Here is a 16,179-nt window from a genome sequence, read left to right on the forward strand (position 1 = left end):
CTGTAGTGCCCTGGGCACTGGCTTCCCTGGAGGGTGCAGTGTCATAGACACTGTGTTCAATGGAGGGGGCAGTGTCAGAGGCAGTGGTCACTGGAGGCTGCAGTGCCGCAGGCATTGGGTTCCCTGTAGGGGGCAGTGCCGCCGGGTCTGGGTTGACAGGAGGGTGCAGTGCTATGGGCAATGTGTTCACTGGAGGCTGCATACAAGCTGGAAGTGTTTTCACTGCATGATGCAGTGCTGTGGGCACTGGGAACACAGGAGGCTACAGTGCGGCATGCACTGCATTCACTGGCGGGTGCAGTGCTGTGACAAGTGGGTTCACTGGGGCCTCCAGTGCCGTGGGATGTGGGTTCACTGGAGGCTGTAGTGCTGCGGGCACTGTGTTCACTGCTGGCTGCATTGAAGCGGGTACTGGGTTCACTGCATGGTGCAGTGCTGCGGGCACTTTGTTCACTGGATGGTGTAGCGCCATGGGAATTGGGTTTACTGCAGGGTGCAGTGCCAGGGACAGTGGCTACACTGGAGGGTAGAGAAACGCAGGCCCTGGGTACACTGCAGGCTGCAGTGCTGCGGGCACTGGCTTCACTTGAGGGTGCGTTGCCGCAGGCACTTTGTTCACTGGAGGCCGAAGTGCCATGGGCACTGGGATCCTTGGAACCTGCAGTGCAGTCCGAACTAGGTTCACTGCAGGGTGCAGTGCTCTGGGCCCTGGGTTCCCTGCAGACTGCAGTGCACGGATCTCTGGGATAACTGGAGGCTGCAGTGCTGTGGGCACGGGTTTTACTTGAGGCCGCAATGCCGCGGGCTCTGGTTTTACTGGCCTCTGCAGTGCCGCAGATCCAAGTTTCAATGGAGAATGCAGTTCGGCAGGGACTGGCTTCACTGGAGGCTGCAGAGCCGTGGGCACGGGGTTCATAGCAGGCTGCAGTGTTGCAGGCACTTTGTTCCCGGGATGGTGTAGTGCCGTGGGCACTGGGATCACTGGAGGGTGCAGTGCCGCCGACACTGGCTTCACTGGAGGCTGCAGTGCCACGGACACTGTGTTCACTGGAGGGGGCAGTGTCGCAGGCTTTGGGGGCCCTGGAGGGAGCAGTGCCGCCACATGTGCGTTCACTGGAGGCTGCCGTGCTACGGGCAATGTGTTCACTGGAGGCTGCATACATGCTGGAACTGGTTTCACTGCATGGTGCAGTGCCGTGGCCAATGGGTACACAGGAGGCTACAGTGGGGCATGCACTGCATTCAATGGCGGGTGCAGTGCTGCGGGAAGTGGGTTCACTGGAGGCTCCAGTGCCATGGGATCTGGCTTCACTGGCGGCTGCAGTGCTGCAGGCACTGTGTTCACTGCATGCTGCATAGAAGCGGGAACTGGTTTCACTGCATGGTGCAGTGCTACGGGCACTTTGTACCCCGGATGGTGTAGTGCCGTGGGCACTGGGTTCACTGGAGGGTGCAGTGCCAGGGACACTGGCTTCACTGGAGGGTAGAGGCCCGCAGGCCCTGAGTACACTGCAGGCTGCAGTGCCGCGGGCACTGGGTTCATTACAGGATGTAGTGTCGCAGGCACTTTGTTCCTGGGATGGCGTTGTGCCGTGGGCACTGGGTTCACAGGAGGGTGCAGTGCCTGGGACACTGGCTTTACTGTAAGGTAGAGTCCCACAGGCCCTGGGTTCACTGCAGGCTGCAGTGCCATGGGCACTGCGTTCACCGGTGGGTGCACTGCTGTGGGCACTTTGTTCTCCAGAGGCTGCACTGCCATGCGGACCAGGACCCCTGGAACCTGTAGTGCCCTCGGAACTGGGTTCAATGCAGTTTACAGCATTGTGGGCACTGGGTTCACTGCAGACTGCAGTGCACCGATCACTGGGATAACTGGAAGCTCCAGTGCTGTGGGCACGGGTTTCACTTGAGGCCACAATGCCGCGGGCACTGGCTTTGCTGGCGGCTGCATTGCTGCGGGCACTGGGTTCATAGCAAGCTGCAGTGCAGCAGGCACTTTTTTCACTGGATTCTGTAGTGCCCTGGGAACTGGCTTCCCTGGAGGGTGCAATGCCACGGACCCTGGCTTCCCTGGAGGGTGCAGTGTCATAGACACTGTGTTCCCTGGAGCGGGCAGTGTTGGAGGCAGTGGTCACTGGAGGCTGCAGTCCCGCAGGCATTGGGTTTTCTCGAGGGGCAGTGCTGCCGGGTCTGGGTTGACAGGAGGGTGCAGTGCTATGGGCAATGTGTTCACTGGAGGCTGCATACAAGCTGGAAGTGTTTTCACTGCATGATGCAGTGCCGTGGGCACTGGGTACACAGGAGGCTACAGTGCAGCATGCACTGCATTCACTGGCGGTTGCAGTGCTTCGGGAAGTTGGTTCACTGGGGCCTCTAGTGCCGTGGGTTCTGGGTTCACTGGAGGGTGCAGTGCTGCGGGCACTGGCTTCACTAGAGGCTGCAGTGCCTCGGGCACTGGGTTCACTGCAGAATGCAGTGCCATGGACACTAGGTTCACTGGACGTTGCAGTGCCATGGGCACTGGTTTCTCTGCAGGGTACAGTGCCGCGGGCACTGGGTTCACTGCAGGTTGCAGTGCTGTGAGCACTGGGATCACTGCAGGCAGCAGTTCCGCGGGCACTGGATTCACTGGAGGCTGAAGGCCGCCAGCGCTGAGTTCACTACAGGCTACAGTCCGCGGGCACTGGATTCATTACAGGATGTAGTGTCGCAGGCACTTTGTTCCTGGGATGGTGTAGTGCCGTGGGCACTGCGTTCACTGGAGGGTGCAGTGCGTGGGACACTGGCTTTACTGGAGGGTAGAGTCCCACAGGCCGTGGGTTCACTGCAGGCTGCAGTGCCACGGGCACTGCGTTCACCGGAGGGTGCATTGCCGCGGGCACTTTGTTCACTGGAGGCTGCAGTGCCATGCGGAACGGGATCCCTGGAACCTGTAGTGCACTCGGAACTGGGTTCAATGCAGTTTACAGTGTTGTGGGCACTGGGTTCACTGCAGACTGCAGGGCACGGTTCTCTGGGATAACTGGAGGCTGCAGTGCTGTGGGCATGGGTTTCACTTGAGGCCACAATGCCGCGGGCACTGGCTTTGCTGGCGGCTGCATTGCTGCGGGCACTGGGTTCCTAGCAGGCTGCAGTGCAGCAGGCACTTTGTTCACTGGATTCTGTAGTGCCCTGGGCACTGGGTTCCCTGGAGGGTGTAATGCTGCGGACCCTGGCTTCCCTGGAGGGTGCAGTGTCATAGACACTGTGTTCACTGGAGGGGGCAGTGTCGGAGGCAGTGGTCACTGGAGGCTGCAGTCTCGCAGGCATTGGGTTTTCTCGAGGGGGCAGTGCCGCCGGGTCTGGGTTGACAGGAGGGTGCAGTGCTATGGGCAATGTGTTCACTGGAGGCTGCATACAAGCTGGAAGTGTTTTCCCTGCATGATGCAGTGCCGTGGGCACTGGGTACACAGGAGGCTACAGTGCGGCATGCACTGCATTCACTGGCGGGTGCAGTGCTTTGGGAAGTTGGTCACTGGGTCCTCCAGTGCCGTGGGTTCTGGATTCCCTGGAGGGTGCAGTGCTGCGGGCACTGGCTTCACTAGAGGCTGCAGTGCCTCGGGCACTGGGTTCACTGCAGAATGCAGTGCCATGGACACTAGGTTCACTGGACGTTGCAGTGCCATGGGCACTGGTTTCTCAGCATGGTACAGCGCCGCGGGCACTGGTTTCACTGCAGGTTGCAGTGCTGTGAGCACCGGATCACTGCAGGGTGCAGTTCTGCGGGCACTGGATTCACTGCAGGCCGCAGTTCCGCGGGCACTGGATTCACTGGAGGCTGAAGTCCGCCAGCGCTGAGTTCCCTACAGGCTACAGTTCTGCGGGCACTGGGTTCACTGCAGGTTGCAGTGCTGCGAGCCCTGGGGTCACTGCAGGCTGCAGTTCCGCGGGCACTGGATTCACTGGAGATTGAAGGCTGCCAGCGCTGAGTTCACTACAGGCTACAGTGACGCGGGCCCTGGGTTCACTGCTGGGTGCCGTGCGGCAGGCACTGCCTTCACTGGAGGGTGCAGTGCTGCGGCAGTGGGTTCACTGGAGGCTGCAGTGCAGTTGAACTGGGTTCACTGCAGCCTGAATTTCCCCGGGCACTGGGTTCACTGCAGGATGCAGTCCCGTGGACACTTTTTTCACTGGAGGGTGCAGGTCCGAGGGCACTGGGCTCACTGGAGGCTGCAGTGGGGAGGGCACTGGGCTCACTGGAGGCTCCAGTGCCGCGTGCAAGGGGCTCACAGGAGGCTGCAGTGGGCAGGCATTGGGCTCACTGATGGCGGCCGTTCTGCATGAACTGGGTTCACTGGATGTTGCAGTGCCGAGGGCTCTGGGTACACTGGAGGCTCCAGTGCCACAGACACTGGGCTCACTGGAGGCTCCAGGTTTGCAGGCACAAGGCCCACAAGAGGCTGCAGTAATGCGGGCACTGTGGTCACTTGAGGCTGCAGTGCCGTGGAAACTGGCCTCAATGGAGGCTGCATTACCGCAGGCACTGTGCAAACTGGTTACTCCAGTCGCTTGTACTTGGCTCACTGGAGGGTCCAGTGCCGCGGGCAATGGGCTTACTGGCGTCTGCAGTGCCGCGGGCACTGGGTTCCCTGGAGGCTGCAGTGCCGCGGTCACTGGGCTCTCATGAGGCTGCAGTGCTGCGGGCACTGGGCTCACTGGCGGCTACAGTGATGTGAGCACTGGACCGACAGGAGGCTGCAGTGGCGCGGGCACTGGGTTCACTGGAGTCTCCAGTGCCGCACGCACTGGGCTCATCAGAGGATGCAGTGCCATGGGCAGTGGCCTCACTGGAATATGCAGTCCTGCGTGCACTGGGCTCCCTGGCAGCTGCAATGCTGAGGGCACTGGTTTCACTGGAGGGTGCAGTGCCGCGGTCACTGAGTTCACTGGGGGCTGCAGTGTCGCTGGTACTAGGTTCACTGGATGCTGCAGTGCCTGGGTCACTGGGTTCACAGTAGGCTCCTGTGCTGTGGGCACTCGGTTCACTGGAGGCCGAAGTTCCACGGGCACTGTGTTCACTGCAGGATGCAGTGCCAGGATCACTGGGTTCACTGAGGCTGCAGTGCCACAGGCACTGGGTTCACCGGAGGATGCTGTTCTGCGGGCACTGGGTTCACCGGAGACTCCAGTGCTTTGGGCATGTGTTCATGGGAGGCTGCAGTGCCGCGGGTACTGGGTTCACTGGAGGCTGCAGTGCTGCGGGCACTGTGTTCACTGGAAGCTGCAGTGCCTCGGGCGCTGAGTTCACTGGAGGCTGCAGTGCCGCTGGCAGTTCACTGGAGCTGGAGTGCAGTGGGCATTTGAGCACTGGTCGTTCCAGTGCCATGGTCCCTGAGTGCCCGAACACTCGGTCACTGGAGCCTGGGGCGTGCTGCTTGGGATTTTGTGTCTCCATCTCTCACTGTCTTTCCCCGGGAGGCTCTCTGGTTTGAGCACAGACCTGGAGGCTGCATGGGATTCTGTGTCTCCCTCTTCCTCTGTCCTTTCCAGGAGTTTCTGTGCTGAGACCAAAGAGCCTGGAGGGTGCTTGGAATTCTGTGTCTCCTCTCTCTGTCCTTCTCCTCCAGTTCCTTCACGCACTGGGAAATAGGACTTCAGTCACTGGGAGTGACAACTGCAGTCACTAGAAGTAACTGCAGACATTGAGTGTGTCTTTGACTTCAGTCACTGGGAGTGACTATGACATCAGTCACTGGGAGTGACTTCGGGAGTCTTCCATCAGTGCGATGACTTCGAGAGGGTCTTCCATCACTGTGTGTGACTTCACGAGGGACTTCCGTCACTGGGAGTGACTTCAGTCATTGGGGGTGACTGACTTCAGTCACTGGGCATGCCCTCAGGCCTTGGGCATGCCTGTGCCCTTCAGGCAGTCTTCTAGCCTTCAGGCACAGGGTGGGAATTCAGGCATGGGGCAAGCCCACAGGCATGGGGGGTGCCTTCAGGCAAGGGGCGTTCCTTCAGGCACTGGGCGGGGCTTCATGCATGGCGCAAGGCTTCAGGCACTGGGCTTTCCTTCAGGCACGGGCCTTGCCTGCAGGCAAGGGGCTTGAGTACAGGCACCTGGAGCTGTTTCAGGCAAGAGGCATGCCTTCAGGAACAGGGAGCGCCTTCAGGCACGGGGCGCACCTTCAACCATGGAGCTTGTCTTCAGGCCCTGGGAGCACCTTCAGGTACAGTGAGCGGCTTCACGCACAGGGCGCAACTTCAGAAACGGGGAGACTCTGTGCTCTTCAGGCACAAGGCACGCCATTAGGCACTGTGCTCGCCATCAGGCAAAGGGTTCACTCAGGCAAGCGGTGCCACCCATGGGGTGCTCCCTCAGAGAGTGCCTGTGCCTTTCAGGCAAAGGGAGTGCCTTCAGGAACGGGGGGTGCCTTTAGGCATGGTGAGTGGCTTCAGCAACTGGAGGATCTGTGCTGGGAGCACTGGGGCCTGGAGGCTCTGTGCTGCGAGTACGGAGCCTGGAGGCTGCTTGGAATTCTGCGTCTCCCTCTCTCTGTCCTTTCCCTGCAGTTCCTTCAGGCACTGGGAGTGCTGACTTCAGGGACTGGCAATGAAGACTTCAGTCACTGGGAGTGACGACTGCAGTTACTAGGAGTAACTGCAGACACTGAGTGTGATTTTGACTTCAGTCACTGGGAGTGACTGTAACATCGGTCACTGGGAATGACTTTGACTTCAGTCCCTGGGAGTGACTTCTGGAGTGACTTCTGTCAGTGGGAGTGACTTCTACAGGGAGTTCCTTCACTGTGTGTGACTTCCCGAGGGGCTTCCGTCACTGGGTGTGAATTCGCGAGGGACTACCGTCACTGGGAGAGACCTCAGTCATTGGGGGTGACTGACTTCAGTCACTGGGCTTGCACTCAGGCACTGTGCATGCCTGTGCCCTTCAGGCAGGGGGCTAGCCTTCAGGCACAGGGTGAGAATTCAGGCATGGGGCAAGCCCTCAGGCATGGGGCGTGCCTTCAGGCACTGGGCGGGGCTTCATGCATGGGGCAAGGCTTCAGGCACGGGGCTTTCCTTCAGGCACCGGCCTTGCCTGCAGGCAAGGGGCACAGGCACCTGGAGCTGTTTCAGGCAAGAGGCATGCCTTCATGAACAGGGGTGGCTTCAGGCACATGGAGCGTTTTCAAGCACGGGGCGCATCTTCAACCATGGAGTTTGTCTTCAGGCACTGGGAGCATCTTCAAGTACAGTGAGCAGCTTCATGCACAGGGTGCGACTTCAGGCACGGGGAGCCACTGTGCTCTTCAGGCACAGGTCGGGCGCTTAGGCACTGGGCTTGCCCTCAGGCACAGGGCGCACTCAGGCAAGGGGTGCGCCATCACCCATGGGGTGCTCCCTCAGAGAGTGCTTGTGCCTTTCAGGCAAAGGGAGTGCCTTCAGGAATGGGGAGTGCCTTCAGGCATGGTGAGTGGCTTGAGGAACTGGAGGCTCTGTGCTGCGAGCACCGGGGCCTGGAGCCTCGGTGCTGGGAGCACAGAGCCTGGAGGGGCTGGAAGGGATTCTGTGTCTCCCTCTGTCTCTGTCCTTCCCCGGGAGTTTCCGTGCTGAGACCACAGAGCCTGGAGGCTGCTTGGAATTCTGTGTCTCGCTCTCTCTGTCCTTCCCCTGCGATTTCTTCAGGCACTGGGAGTGCCAACTTCAGGCACTGGCAGTGAAGACTTCAGGCACTGGTAGTAACCACTGCAGTCACTAGGAGTAACTTCAGACATTGTGTGTGACTTTGACTTCAGTCACTGTGAGTGACTATGACATCAGCCACTGTGAGTGGCTTTGACTTCAGTCCCTGGGAGTGACTTCAGTCCCTGGGAATGACTTCCGGAGGGACTTCTGTCACTGGGAGAGGGACTTCAGTCACTGGGAGTGAATTCGCGAATGACTTCTGTCACTGGGAGTGACATCGGGAGCGACTGCTGTCACGGGCAGTGACTTCAGGAGAGACTTCCCTCACTGGGAGTGACATAGTGAGTGATTTCTGTCACTGGGCATGACTTCGGGAGAGGCTTCCATCACTTGGAATGACTTTGGGAGTAACTTCCTTCCCTGGGAGTGACTTTGACTTCAGTCACTGGGAGTGACTTTGGGAGTGACTTCATGCACTGGGCATGACTCAGTCATTGGGGGTGACAGACTTCAGTCACTGGGCATGCCCTCAGGCACTGGGCATGCCTGTGCCATTCAGGCATAGAGCAAGCCTTCAGGCATGGTGCTTGCCTTCAGACAAGGGGTGTGCCTTCAGGCACTAGGCGGGGCTTCATGCATGGGTCTTGTCTTCAGGCACTTGGAGCCCCTTCAGGTACAGTGAGCAGCTTCATGCACAGGGCGCGACTTCAGGCAAGGGGAGTTCTGTGCTCTTTAGGCACAGCGCGCGCCATCAGGCACTGGGCTGGTCATCAGGCACAGGGCGCCCTCAGCCTGGTCTGCGCCGTCAGGCATGGGGCGCGCCTTCAGGGAATGCCTGTGCCCTTGAGTCAAGTGGAGTGTTTTCTGGCATGGGGCTTGCCTTCAGGCATGTGGAGCATCTTCAGGCATGGGGTGCGGCTTCAGGCACAGAGAGCTCCTGTGCCATTCAGGTAAGGGGAGCACATGTGCCTTTCCACAAGGGATGCCCCATCATGCACAGGATGCTCATTGAGACTCACAGCATGCCCTCAGGAATGGGGTGCGCCCTCAGAGAGTACCTCTGCCTTTCAGGCAAAGGGAGTGCCTTCAGTCATGGTGAGCGGCTTCAGGAAGTGGAGGCTCTGTGCAGGGAGCACAGGGCCTGGAGGCTTCATGGGATTCTGTCTCCCTCTCTCTCTGTCCTTCCACGGGAGGCTCTGTGCTGAGACCACAGAGCCTGGAGGCTGTTTGGAATTCTGTGTCTCCTTTTCTCTGTGTCCTTCCCCTGCAGTTCCTTCAGGCACTGGGAGTGACGACTGCAGTCACTAGGAGTAACTGCAGACACTGAGTGTGACTTTGACTTCAGTCACTGTGAGTGACTATGACATCAGTCACAGGGAGTGGCTTTGACTTCAGTCACTTGTCGTGACGTCAGGAGTGACTTCAGTCACTAGGAGTGACTTCGGGAGTGACTTCTGTCACGGGGAGTGACTTCGAGAGTGACTACCTTCACTGGGTGTGACTTGGCAAGGGACTTCTGTTTCTGGCAGTGACTTTGTGAGTGACTTCCGTCACGGGGAGTGACTTTGGGAGTAACTTTATTTACTGGGAGTGACTTTGACTTCAGTCACTGGGAGTGACTTTGGGAGTGTCTTCATTCACTGGGCAAGACTTCAGTCATTGGGAGTGACTGACTTCAATCACTGGGCATGTCCACAGGCACTGGGCATGCCTGTGCCCTTCAGGCAGGGGGCTAGCCTTCAGGCACAGGGTGAAAATTCAGGCATGGGGCAAGCCTTCAGGCATGGAGCTTGCCTTCACGCAAGGGGTGTGCCTTCAGGCACTGGGCGGGGCTTCATGCATGGGGCAAGGCTTCAGGCACAGGGCTTGCCTTCAGGCAAGGGGCTTGAGTACAGGCACGTGGAGCTGTTTCAGGCAAGAGGCATGCCTTCAGGAACGGGGAGCAGCTTCAGGCACAGGGAGCGTCTTTAGGCACGTGGCGCACCTTCAACCATGGGGCTTGTCATCAGGCACTGGGAGCACCTTTAGGTACAGCCAGCGGCTTCCTACATGGGGCGCAACTTAAGGCACAGGGGGAGTCTGTGCTACAGGCACGGGGCGCCCTCTGGCGAGGGGTGCGCTGTCAGGCATGGTATGCGCCTTCAGGGAGTGCCTGTGCCCTTCATTCAAGGGGAGTGCCTTCAGGCATGGAATATGCCTTCAGGCACAGGGTGTGCCTTCAGGCACTGGGCGAGGCATTATGCATGGGGCGCTGCTTCAGTCTAGGGGCTTGCTTTCAGGCAGTGGGCTTGCCTACAGGCATACAGAGCTCTATCAGGCATGGGTCATGTCTTCTGGAACAGGGAGTGGCTTCAGGCACAGGGAGCATCTTCAGGCAAGGGGTGCACTTTCAGCCATGGGGCTTGTCTTCAGGTACTGGGAGCGCCTTCAGGCACAGGGAGCAGCTTCATGCAAGGGGCGCGCCTTCAGGCAAGGGGAGCATCTGTGCTCTTCAGGCACGGGGCACACAGTCAGGCATGGGGCGAACCATCAGGCATAGGGAGTGGCTTCAGGCATGGTGCACGGCTTCAGGCATGGGGCGCGGCTTCAGGCAAGTGGAGGTCCTGTGCCATTCAGGCAAGGGGAGCGCCTGTGACACTCAGGCACGGAATGCCCCATCCTGCACAGGGAGCTCAGTCAGACTCAGGGCATGCCTTCAGGCATGGGGTATGCCTTTAGAGAGTGCTGGTGCCTTTCAGGCAAGGGGAGTGCCTTCAGACAAGGGGAGTGCCTTCAGGCATTGGAGGCTCTGTCCTGTGAGCACAGAGCCTGGGGTTTCTGTGCTGGGAGTACAGAGCCTGGAGGGGCTTCTTGGGATTCTATGTCTCCCTCTCTGTCCTTCCCCAGGAGGCTCTGTGGTGAGAGCATAGAGCCTGGAGCCTGCTTGGGGTTCTGTGTCTCCCTCTCACTCTGTCCTTCCCCTGGAGTGTCTTCAGGCACTGGGAGTGCCAATTTCAGGCACTGGGAGTGATGACTGCAGTCCCTGTGAGTGGAGACTCCAGTCACTGGGAGTAACTGCAGACACTTAGAGTGACTTTGACTTCAGTCTCTGGGAGTGACTATGACATCAGTCACTGGGAATGACTTTGACTTCAGTCAGTGGGAGTGACGTCAGGAGTGACTTCAGTCACTGGGAGTGACGTCAGGAGTGACTTCAGTCACTGGGAGTGACTTCGGGAGTAACTTCAGTCACTGGGAGTGACTTCGGGAGTGACTTCAGTCATTAGGGAATGACTTCCAGAGGGACTTCCCTCACTGGGAGTGACTTCGGGCATGACTTCTGACTCTGGAAGTGACATCTGGAGTGACTTCCGTCACTTGCAGTCACTTCGGGAGTGACTTTCATCACTGGGAGTGACTTCAAGAGGGACTTCCCTCACTGGGAGTGACTTTGGGATGACTTCCTTCACTGGGAGTGACTTTGTCTTCAGTCACTGGGAGTGACTTTGACTTCATTCCCTGGGATTGACTTTGGGAGTGACTTCATTCACTGGGCATGACTTCAGACATTGGGAGTGACTGACTTCAGTCACTGGGTATGCCCTCAGGCACTGGGCATGGCTAACCCTTTAGGCAAGGGGCGAGCCTTCTGGCATGGGTGGAGACTTCAGGCAAGGGGCGAGCCTTCAGGCAAGGGCGAGCCTGCAGACATTGGACCTGCCTTCAGGCATGGGACATGGCTTCATGCTCGGGGCATGGCTTTAGGCAAGGGGCTTGCCTTCAGGTAAGGGGCTTGTCTTTAGGCATGGGGCATGCCTTCAGGCCCTGGGCATGCCTTCAGGCACAGGGAGCAGCTTCAGGCAAGGGGCTTGCCTTCAGGTACTGGGAGCATCTGTGCCCTTCAGGACACTTTCCATGGAAAGTAACGCTGCACCACTTCTGGCCCCACATGTGTGTGGTCATATCAGATTTAGGAATTTTGTCCTCATCGAGAGAGAGAGAGAGAGAGAGAGAGAGAGAGAGAGAGAGAGAGAGAGAGAGAGAGAGTCTTAGCTAGTGTTTGGGTTTGGGCCAGGGACTTAGATAGGGCTGAATGGACAGGAGACCCGTGATCACCCTGGAAGGCTGAAGTGAGGGCCCATGCACTAATGCGTGTAAGGTTTAGGATTATGGTAAGAGTTGGTGTGAACTTTAGGTTGAGGGGTATGGTGCGAGTCAAGGTTACTGTTAGGTTTAGGTCCCAGGAGGTTCTAGGCATTGAACCCCTAGCAGTGCAGTGGTCTCCACATAGGGTTGAGTGGAGACTGCATGAAAGCCTCTAGTTCAGGCTTCGTCTTTCCATGCCAGAGCCAGCCTCCCGTGAGTGCCACTCTTCAGTTGGGCCTCAGCACCCTCCTTGTGCAACTCCATGCCGGCAGTGGAATTGACATGATGATGTTCCAATTCCATACCGAATAATACTTCAGGGGTCTGGGCCCTATGGGCGTGGTGTTCTCAGAATTAGGAACTCGATCCCCATTGGGAGAGAGCCATCGCTAAGGTTAGGGTATGTTCCAGCGACATAAGCACGGCTGAAGCGACACCAGTCCCTTGAGGTACATAGGGGGCTGAATAGGGCGCATGCACAGTTGCAGGTCAGATGTAGGGTTACGGTTGGAGTTGGTGAGGTTGGCGTGTATAGTTATGTTCATTGTCATAGTTCTGTTCATAGTTATGTTCATGGTGAGGTTGGTGTGTATAGTTATGTTCATTATTGGGTTTGGGGTTAAGTCCTAGGTGGCTCCTAGCGATTAACCAACAGCAATGCAGTGACCTTCCCGGAGGGCTCAGTGGAGGGCATATTGCAGGTTGTCCATCATGCTTAGTCTTTGTTTGCCAGGGCAAGCCTCCATCATGGGCCATTCTTTGAGACTCAGTAACCACTTCTGCAGCAACATCTGGGCTTTGGATATTACATGGTGATATTCCACATTCCACGCCGAGTAATACTCCTCCTCCTCTGGACTCCATGTGTGTGGTATCCTCAGACTAAAGAATTGAGTCACCATCAGGAGAGAGCCTTAGTTTGAGTTAGGGTTTGCTTCAAGGCCATAAGCAGTGCTGAGGCAACACTACTCACGTTATCTACATGGGGTGTTGGATGAGGGACCATGCGCACGTGAGGGCTGGTGTAGGATTAGTGTTAGAGTTGGAGTGAGGTTTAGGTTGAGGAGTACTGTGAGGGTCACAGTTAGGGTTAGGGTCCAGGAGGCCCTAGGTGCTGAAACCCAAGCAGTGCAGTGATCTCCCTGGAGGGCTGAAGGAGGTCGCATTGGAGGGTGCCGGCCAGGCTTAGTCTTTAGGGGCTAGGGCCAGCCTTGGATATGGACCACACTTTGGTTGGGCCTCAGCAACCCCCTTGTGCAGCTCCCTCTGGGCTTTGGAAATTACCTCGTCATGTTCCACGTTCCATGCCGAGGAATCCGGCTCCTTTTCTGAACCCCACATGTGTGGTTTGCACAGAAGTAAGTATTGGGTCACCATGGGGAGACAGCCTAAAATGGAGTTCGGGTTTGTTCAGGGACGTAAGCAGGGCCGAAGCGACAGCAGTCCCGTGATCTCCCTGGAGGGCTGAAGTGAGGGTCCCTGCGAGGGTGCGGGTCAGTTGTAGGTTATGTTTAGGGGTGATGTTTAGGTTGAGGGGTACTTTGAAGGTCATGGTTATTGTTAGGTCTCACGAGGCTCTAGGTGCAACAACCCCAGGAAGGATGTGGTCTCCAAGAGGGGCTGAGTGGATCCCACATGGGATTGTGCTGATCAGGCTTTGTCTTTGAGTGCCCGATCAAGCCTCTTGTGTGAGTCACTCTTCAGTTGGGCCTCAGGAACCCCCTTGTGCAGCTCCTTGTGGGTAATGGAAATGACAGGATTATGCTCCAAGATCCATGCCGAGGAATCCTGCAAAGCTTTGGGCCCCATGTGTGTGGTCTCTCAGAGTTAGGCATGGGATCCCCATCGGGATTCAGCCACAACTAGGGTTAGGGTTCGGTCCAGGGAGGCAAGCAAGGCCGAAGCATCAGCAATCCCGTTACCTACATGGAGGTTTGAATGAGGGCCCATGCGCGGGTGAGGGTCCGGTGTAGGGTGTCAGGTGAAGCCTTAGAGCTGGGGTGAGGTTGAGGTTGAGGAGTATGTTGATGGTCACGTTTACGGTTTGGGTTAGGTTCCAGGAGGTACGAGGTGCTGTACCCCAAGGAGTCCAGTGGTCTCACTGGAGGAATCAGTGGACGGCAAATGGTAGGTTGCCCTCAGGCTTAGTCTTTGGGTGCCGAAGCCAGCATCAGTTGTGGGGCAATCTTCGGATGGGCCTCAGCAAACCCTTTTTGCAGCTTCCTCTGGGCTTTGGAAATTACCTGTCAATGTTCCACGTTCCATGCGAGTAACGCTGCAGCGCTTCTGGGCCCCATATGCGTGGTGACTGAGACTTAGGAATTTGTTCCTCAATGGGAGAGAGCCATTACTAGGGTTAGGTATCGGCCCAGGGATGTAGATAGGGCCAAATCCACATGAGTCCGTGATCGTTCTGGAGGACTCCATAGGGCCCATGCTTCGGTGTGGGTCATGTGTAGGGTTAGCGTTAGAGTTGGTGTGAAGTTTAGGTTGAGGTGTATGGTGAGGGTCAAGTTTAGTGTTAGGGTTAGGTCCCAGGAGTTTCCAGGCAGTGAACGCCTAGCAGTGCAGTGGTCTCCACAGAGGGCTGAGTGGAAGCTGCATGCAAGTCTACAGTTCAGACTAATTCTTTGCATGCCAGGGCAGCATCCTTTGTGTGACACTCTTCAGTTGGGCCTCAGCAACCTCTTTATGCAGCTCCATCCCAGCAGTGCAAATGAAATGATGATGTTCCAATTCCATCCTGAAGTATACTGCAGGGGTTTGGACCCTATGTACATGGTGTTCTCAGAGTTAGGAACTGTATCCCCACTGGGGGGAGCCATAGCTAGGGTCAGGATTCGGTCCAGGGACATAAGGAGGGCCGAGGTGACACCAGTCCCATTATCTACATGGAGGGCTGTATGAGAGCCCATGCAGGGGTGCAGGTCAGGTGTAGCGTTACCTTTAGAGTTGGGGTGAGGTTGAGGATAATGTGTATGGTTCTGGTCAATATAATGGTTAGGTTTTGTCCCATGTCCCCCAGACGCTGAAGCACCAGCAGTGCTGGTCTTCCTGCAGGGTTCAGTGGTGAGCACATGGGAGGGTGTAGGTCATGCTTAGTCTTTGAGAGCCAGGGTGAGCCTCCTTTGTGGGCCACACTTTGGTTGAGCCTCAGGAACTGCTTCTGAAGCAACATCTGGGCTTTGGATATTACATGGTGATATTCCACGTTCCATGCCTAGGAATCCGCCTCTTCTTCTGGAAGGGAGGTATCCTCAGACTTAAGAATCGGGTCACCATCTGGAGAGAGCTTTAGATAGAGTTCGGTTTCAGACCAGGGCCATAAGGGGGGCCACAGCTAACCCGTTCCACTTACCTCCATGGGGTGATGAATGATAGCCAGTGTGCAGGTGAGGGTCAGCTGTAGGGTTAGCGTTAGTGTAGGAATGAGTTTGAGGTTCAGGGTATGGTGAGGGTCATGGTTAGTGTTAGGGTTAGGGCCCAAGAAATTCCAGGCGGTGAACCCCTAGCATCGCAGTGGTCTCCACGGAAGGCTGAGTGGTGGCTGCATGGGAGCCTTCAGTTCAGACTTATGCTTTGTGTTTCAAGGCCAGCCTCTTGTGTGTGCCACTATTCATTGGGTCTCAGTAGCCTCCTGGGGCAGCTCCATCCCAGCAGTGGAAACGAAATGATGATGCTCCACTTCCATACCGAATAATACTGTAGGGGTTTTGACCTATATGCGGGGTGTTTCAGAATTAGGACCTGGATATCCATTGGGAGAGAACCACGGATAGGGTGAGGTTCTGTCCAGGGACATAAGCAGGGCTGAAGAGACACCGGTCCCATTATCTCCATAAGGGCCTGTATGAGGGCCAATGCACAGGTGAGGGTCAGGTGTAGGGTTAGCATTAGCGTTGGGCTGAGGTATAGGTTGAGTAGTATGGGGAGGGTCACGGTTGGGGTTAGGGCTAGGTTCCAGGAGGCCCAAAGTGCCGAATCCATGGCAGTGCAGTTGTTTCCCTGGGGGACCCAGAGGAGGGTGCATGGGAGGGTGCCGGTCATGCTTATTCTTTGGGTGCCAAGGCCAGCCTCTTGTGTGGACCACTCTTCGCTTGGTTCTCAGCAACCCCCTTGTGCAGGTCCCTCTGGGCTTTGGAAATGGCATGGTGATGTTCCCCGTTCCATGCCAAGTAAGCCTGCACCGCATCTGGGGCCCATGTGCGTGGTTTTCTCTGAGTTAGGAATTGGGTCCCATCGGGAATGAGCTGTAGCTAGGGCAAGGGTTTGATCCAGGGATGGGACGTAAGCAAGGCCGAAGGAACAACAATCCTTTACCCCCATGGAGGGCTGAATGAGGGCTCATGCACGGATGCGGGTCACGTGTAGGGTTAGCGTTAGACTTAG

General features: G+C 57.1%; 1 long non-coding RNA gene across 29 annotated transcripts in view; it reads left to right on the plus strand.

The window, feature by feature from the left end:
• LOC123383715 overlaps positions 1 to 16,179 on the plus strand; it is a 109,018-nt gene that overhangs the window by 48,333 nt on the left and 44,506 nt on the right. The gene's annotated exons all lie outside the window — the stretch shown is intronic.

This window comes from Felis catus, unplaced genomic scaffold (assembly GCF_018350175.1).
Source record: "Felis catus isolate Fca126 unplaced genomic scaffold, F.catus_Fca126_mat1.0 Un_scaffold_61, whole genome shotgun sequence".
In the NCBI taxonomy this organism is placed as follows: domain Eukaryota; kingdom Metazoa; phylum Chordata; class Mammalia; order Carnivora; family Felidae; genus Felis; species Felis catus.